This window comes from Salvelinus namaycush, chromosome 22, assembly GCF_016432855.1.
Source record: "Salvelinus namaycush isolate Seneca chromosome 22, SaNama_1.0, whole genome shotgun sequence".
NCBI classification, from domain to species: domain Eukaryota; kingdom Metazoa; phylum Chordata; class Actinopteri; order Salmoniformes; family Salmonidae; genus Salvelinus; species Salvelinus namaycush.
In genome coordinates, this window is record NC_052328.1 from 6,708,712 (window position 1) to 6,716,412 (window position 7,701).

Below are 7,701 nucleotides of genomic sequence, written 5' to 3' on the forward strand. Positions count from 1 at the left end.
TGTCAGATTGATGATCTAAGGAAAGAGAACACAGTGTTGAAAGGTAATGTAGACTCTATTCATGGCAAGGTGGAGGTGGTGCAAAGGGAGAACAAACAACTTAAAGAAACCTTGCTTGATGTACAGTGTCGATCAATGTGGGACAATCTTTTCAGGGATACTGGAGAATGACAACAGCAGAGGCTGTGAGGACACTGTCCGAGACTTTATGTCAACTCAGCTGAAACTGCCCACAGATGTCGTGCGTAATGTCACTTTCTCCAGAGTCCATAGAATGGGTAAGGCATCTGGGAATAGGCCACGGGATGTTATTTGATGTTTTGAACATTTTAAGCAAACTGAAATGGCGAAGAGCAGGGGCAGAGAACCCAGAAACGCTGATTTTGGAATGAATGATCACTTCCCCACTGAGATCAATGAAAGGAGAAAAAAAGTGTATCCCATGAAGGAAAAGCGTTGTCTGAATCAACGAGTCTCCATGGTGATGGATAAACTTTACATCAACGGGCAACTGTATCGGGACTCTAGAGTAACTCCCTGGATATTTGAATCCAATGTTCAAATCTGAGTTTGTGTGTTGTGGTGTATCATGACAACTTCAACTATAATGAATACATGCTCTTTTGATCTCCACTTGATAAGGAAAGGGCTGCATATAGCTCAGGTTAATGTATGTAGCCTTCCTAACAAAATACATTAGGTTTTTAACTTGGTCAACATAAATAATATTCATATTTTAGCTTTGACCAAAATGCATTTGGATGCATCTGTAAATGATGGGCAAATTAATATTCAAGGATATAGTCTACTGAGAAGGGACAGGAATCAAGGATATAGTCTACTGAGAAGGGACAGGAATCATAGATATAGTCTACTGAGAAGGGACAGGAATCATAGATATAGTCAACTGAGAAGGGACAGGAATCATAGATATAGTCTACTGAGAAGGGACAGGAATCATAGATATAGTCTACTGAGAAGGGACAGGAATCATAGATATAGTCTACTGAGAAGGGACAGGAATCATAGATATAGTCTACTGAGAAGGGACAGGAATCATAGATATAGTGTACTGAGAAGGGACAGGAATCATAGATATAGTCAACTGAGAAGGGACAGGAATCATAGATATAGTCTACTGAGAAGGGACAGGAATCATAGATATAGTCTACTGAGAAGGGACAGGAATCATAGATATAGTCTACTGAGAAGGGACAGGAATCATAGATATAGTCTACTGAGAAGGGACAGGAATCATAGATATAGTCTACTGAGAAGGGACAGGAATCATAGATATAGTCTACTGAGAAGGGACAGGAATCATAGATATAGTCTACTGAGAAGGGACAGGAATCATAGATATAGTCAACTGAGAAGGGACAGGAATCATAGATATAGTCTACTGAGAAGGGACAGGAATCATGGATATAGTCTACTGAGAAGGGACAGGAATCATAGATATAGTCTACTGAGAAGGGACAGGAATCATAGATATAGTCTACTGAGAAGGGACAGGAATCATAGATATAGTCTACTGAGAAGGGACAGGAATCATAGATATAGTCTACTGAGAAGGGACAGGAATCATGGATATAGTCTACTGAGAAGGGACAGGAATCATAGATATAGTCTACTGAGAAGGGACAGGAATCATGGATATAGTCTACTGAGAAGGGACAGGAATCATAGATATAGTCTACTGAGAAGGGACAGGAATCATGGATATAGTCTACTGAGAAGCGACAGGAATAGGAATGGTGGGGGTGTAGCACTGTACATTCAGAATCACATACCTTTTAAGAGGAGGGATGACCTTAATGTATGTCAAATAGAGGCACTATGGGCTCAAGTACATCTGCCTCACCAGGCACCCATATTGGTAGAATGTGTGTATAGACCTCCTAGGTCTAAGGTGTTCGATCTGGATGACTTGTGCACTGGGTTTGACCTGGCCACAGATAGTAACAGAGGTGTATTTATCTTGGGTGATTTTAATATAAATAGTGTCATGACTCTACTGTGAAGATCTGAAGGATCAGGTTACAGTGGGTCCGCTCTACATGGCCCTCTCTCTCCTGCAGAGGTGGAGGGGGCCACTTTATGGCGGTCGTAAAATACTCTGCATCTGGGCTCTGTAGTATGGAGATTGGAATGTGACTGTAATTGAACAGCGTTTCTGTATTCCAAGCAGCTGGAGTGGTCCGTGGACACTTAAGGAACAGCCATGTCGAGTTTGTTTCATTTGGTGTTTCTTTGTTTGTATACACTTCTCAATTATGAGGTTTGCATCTGAATGTTGTATAAAATAAATGATTGAGTATAGGAATACTTTTGAAAAGATGAAATGTGATGTTAGTCTTCTAAATGAGAATTGTTTTTCATAGTAACTTAGGATCAGTCAGTGGCCACGCCCCCGTGAGCACAGACATTACAAGGCGTCATGGAACGCCCCCTTTTCTATTAAGTATAAAACCCACTTCCGACAAAATGTAAATTTTACCAGAAAACATGGAAGCTGTCGCTACATGTTGAAATGGTTGGCAACTCTACAGAAGGACAAGATGAGAGAACGTAGAGATCATTCCCACGTTGAAATGGCTAAGAAATCTACAAACTAAAGAACAATTATTCAGGCTGCAGCTGTTTAAGTACTTTAGTCTGGTAAATGCAACCGGTCGAACAACCGAATGGTACTCTGACATATCCATTATAACAAGCTACAACTACGAAAGACTTTGATCTCTGGTGGACAAGCCAGAGACTTTCTGTCGACAATCTATCCAGCAGACGGACTTAGGGGGGCTGGCCCTCAGGGGGGCTGGCCCTCCCTACCGTACCTCCTTGCCCATCCAAATAAAATATTGAAATATTGATCATTTATTTGACCGTGACGCGCGCTGACAAAGACGCATAAACCTCAGATAAAGCATTCGAGCGAGCGAAACAGCGCCCCTATGTCTCAATATGTGTTGACCATGTGTCTGATGCTGTCGGCACCAAAAGAATATGGCATGTCATACTATTTCTGGCCAGACAGCATCTGATACATGGGCAACATATAGAAGGGCGCCGTTTCGCTCGCTCGGATGCTTTTACCCGGTGATATTGTTTCAGCAGAGAGGAAGAGCCGAAGCAAGAGGGCTCACTCTGGCCAAAATCTGTACAGAATAAGCCCAATGCGTTTCTAAGGCATAATGTGCAGACCTACAGTAAGCTTGTCAACAGCCTTTCAGCCTTTGGGACAACGACTCCCATTGTTAGAGCGGAGACATGAGCATCTCGTCATTATACCGATCTCTGGTTTCAGCCTCTTGCAAAGTGGAAAGGGAAAGTGACGAGGCACAATGCACTGTTAGGATGCTGGCTTCTGTTCAAATAAATGTATGTTTTGCCAAAATTAGATAATTACTTCTGTCTAAATAAAAACACCAAAAAGCATGACTTACTGTAGCCACAGAGGATCATTAGCTGAGGATTGTTTCAAATCCAAAGTGTGTAGGCCTAGTGAAAAGCATCTAAAATATGTGTGAAGATAATGTGTCTTGAGTATCATTTTAAATGTTGAGACAAGAAGAAGGGGAGGGGTGTGAGGCGAATATATGGTTGTCTCTCTCCAGAATGCACTCAGTTGTCTTCCGGCCAATTCTTGCACATTCATGGTTTCATTATGTGAATTGTTTGCCCTTTGATTGTTTTTTGTTTTTTTAATCAATTCTCCATTACATATGTCACCAGTAAGCCTAGTAAATGTACCGTTAATCCCCCGTCATATGGTTACATACGTTTTTGTTAATGCATGTATTAATTACAGTCATTTAACATTATCGGTGTGGAAACGTTATTTGTAGAGTTCACAACCTACTACACTTGTGAGAAGCAAGTTTTTTTATTTATTTCATAACCATTACGTGTTTTGTCAATCTTTTCATTGTCTTTTGTTTGGAGTGCTCCATGAGCAATGAGCATGAGTCTGGTTTCTCTGTCCTGATAACATTGAAGGAGCATGCGTGCCTGTGCAAGCATAGAAGTAGACCTACCTGGCCTGCTGCGTGCAAATGTAGGAAAGTGCCCATTTGGCAATGTCTGATTTCTGATTGTCCTAACACACCACATAAGTTGGTCGTAGAAAAACAGTGTTACGATCTGAGCCACCCAGTGGAGGTCTGGCCAAGGATGAATATGCTTTGGGGACCGAGCCGTAACATAAGTCAATGATCTTATTTTTCCTTGTTAGACAAGTCACATACTGGGTGTAAGTACTCAAAGTGCGCTTAAGAGTACAGCCATTGAAATCCCCCATGATGAATTTGGGCGCATCAGGGGAAATCGCATCAAGCTCTTGAGTGAGGTTAAAAATGATGTCAGCTGCATTGACAATGTTTGTTCTTGGATGCACTGATCAAGTTTGGAAGCGCAGCATTGTCAGAATATTATGAGAGGGTTTTCTATTTAGGAGCTGAGATGTGGAGATGTTTGTGGTAAACAAATATATAGAAATATAGAAGTGGTTTGTAATACCCTACATTTTTTTTTACCTGTAATCAAAATCACATCACAGGCAAATAAGATCATCTTAAAACACTGTGGTCTCTACGCTGGCGAGATGTGCTCCTCTGGGTGATAGATGGGCTGTGTGTGTGTGTGTGTGTGTGTGTGTGTGTGTGTGTGTGTGTGTGTGTGTGTGTGTGTGTGTGTGTGTGTGTGTGTGTGTGTGTGTGTGTGTGTGTGTGTGTGTGTGTGTGTGTGTGTGTGTGTGTGCGTTTGCCCATGCACATGGACATATCTGTATGTAAGTGTGTGAGATCGATGGGTAGCCTCCGTACAGTGGTGTTTTATGAACGCGGTGCGCGTGTTAACAGAGTTACGGCAACAGACTCTACTTCATCATCTTAGACATAATCACCTCACGGCCTGTTAACCTGAGAGGGTGGCTGGGGGGCAAGAGGGATAATGTAGGGAGGGGTGCAGGGGGTTGTTTGGAGAGTACAAGGGATGAGTGCGGCGAGGAGGAGAGGAGCGTCTGGCGGTGGGAGGCACACAAGGTTATATTTTGAGACGTGCCTTGTAAAGAGGCTTTTTTTGTTCCACCCTTTAGTGAGAGTGCTGTAGCAATTTAGTAACTGTATGTGGTAGTCAGTGGCGGCTGCTGAAGGGAGGGCGGCTCATAATAAGGGCTGAAATGGAGCGAATGGAATGGCATCAAACACATGGAAATCACGTGTGTTGATGTATTTGATTTCCGCACCAGCCATTACCACAAGCCCATCCTCCTGTGGTGGTAGTAGTGCCCCATCAATTTAAAATGTATAGGGGACAGATTGGGGTGGCAGCAAGTCTTAAATCTTGAGCATTTTGCCATGTAATTTTGGTCTGCTTTGCCTTGTAGTTGCTGCCAGCTTGGAAGCCTTTGTTAAGGCCTCTAAAAGTGGAAGTGACATAAAACACCAAATATCCATTCATATGCTGTAATGTGTGAACAAATTACCTAGCAGTCAACCTGCTTGCACCAATCCCATGTAATTACAGTAACATTTTGTCAAAATACAAACCTCAATTGCCTCAACCTAATTTCATTCAGAGCTGTGCAGAGCTGTCCATATAGTATACGAGATAATTCTGTATTTCATTTTCAATACATTTGTCATTATGGGGTATTGTGTGTAGATGGGTGAGAAATAAAATCTACTTAATCCCTTTTGAATTCAGGCTGTAACACAACAAAATGTGGAATAGGTCAAGGGGTATGAATCCTTTCTGAAGGCACTATAGGCCTAGGCTAGCCCTAACTGTTAAGACTCTCTATACTGACCCTACGCAAGGGTGTTGGCATACACAGGGGATTGAGAATAACATTGTGGCGAATTCAAAGGGCAGACTGACGGGCGGATGCACGCAACTCCATATCTTCACAGTCGGTGACAGTACCAAGAGAGTTAACTGCATTCGTGGCCAAGCACAACTCCAACAACATCATTGAGTTTGCTGACGATGAAACGCTGGTAGTCCTGATCACCGACAATGATGAGACAGCCTATAGGGAGGAGGTCAGAGACCTGGCAGTGTGGTGCCAGGATAACAACCTCTCCCTCAATGTGAGCAAGACAAAGGAGATGATCGTGGACTACACATCGACGGGGCTGTTGTGGACCGGGTCGAGACCAAGTTCCTTGGTATCCACATCACCAACAAACTATCATGGTCCAAACACACCAAGATAGTCGTGAAGAGGGCACAACAACACCTATTCCCCCTCAGGAGATTTGGCATGGGTTCCCAGGTTGTCAGAAAGTTATACAGCTGCAACATCGAGATCAACCTGACCAGATTCATCACCGCCTGGTATGGCAACTGCTCTGCATCCGATCATAAGGCGCTACAGAGGGTAGTGCGTACGGCCCAGTGTATCACTGAAGCCAAGCTTCCTGCCATCCAGGTAAGAGGAAGACCCCAAAACATTTTTCAAAAGCTCCAGCCACCCAAGTCATATATTGTTCTCTCTGCTACCGCACAGCAAGCGGTACTGGAGCGCCAAGTCTAGGTTCAAAGGGCTCCTTAATAGATTCTACCCCCAAGCCATAAGACTGCTGAACATTTAATAAAATGGCTACCCGGACTATTTGCATTGACCCTGCCGCCCCCCCTTTTTTTACGCTGCTGCTACTCGCTGTTCATTATCTATGCATTGTCACATTACCCCTACCTATATGTACATATTATCTCAATTACCTCGACTAACCTGTACCCCTGCACATTGACTCATTACTGGTACCCCCTGTATATAGCCTCGTTATTGTTATTTTATTGTGGTACGTTTTTTTTAACTTTAGTTTATTTCGAAAATCTTTTCTTAAAACTGCACCTGTTGTATTCGGCGTATGTGACAAATAAAATGTTTTAATTTGATTTAATACGGCCGTTAGAATGGTATAGCATTGCATTGGGGTGTGTGTGTGTCTTCGCCTCCAAGGACCACATCAATTTGCCACTTTATAGTGTATAGTGTAGGCAAGGCTAATCTCCCCCACACTGAAGTAGTAGGTTCCACTTGAACCACATACTTAGCAATCCCCCGTTTTCCCATCCATGCCAATATTTCAACATTCATTTTTCAAACAAATATAGGTGCATTAGATATGTTTTACAATCATATCAAAACCTCCATTTTACAGTGTAGAAAATGTTCTATTGTTCAATTTGAATGAGTCGATTAGAAAATTCAAGAACTTGAGAAATTGAAACTAACAGTGTATTCTTTAATGTGTATTAGATCATTAAAGACTGATAAAAGTTACACGGACCATGAACAATCACACTGTTTGATTCTCTATTTTGGGACACTTGGGTGTATCGGAAACAAATGTATAGAAAGATAAGATGGCGCTGACGGAGAAGGGCGTCATCTTACAAGTTCCATTCCGACTTTGCTATTTAGTGACTTTTTGTGTGTGTATATATTAACTTTTTCTGTACAGAATGTTCGTACTATTATCACATATCCCCAGGTATCCCCAAAGCAACAGGTCCCCAAGATGGAGAGTTAGAGAGAGAGAGAGAGAAAGCGAGAGAGAAAGAGAAGCAACACTTGGATCCATTTGGAAACTACGCTTATAGTAGCCCTAATACCTTTCCCCCGAACTGCCGCTCTTATGGATAAGAAGTAATGTATGTATTTATGTGTTGAAGGTTTTTGTTGGGTATCTC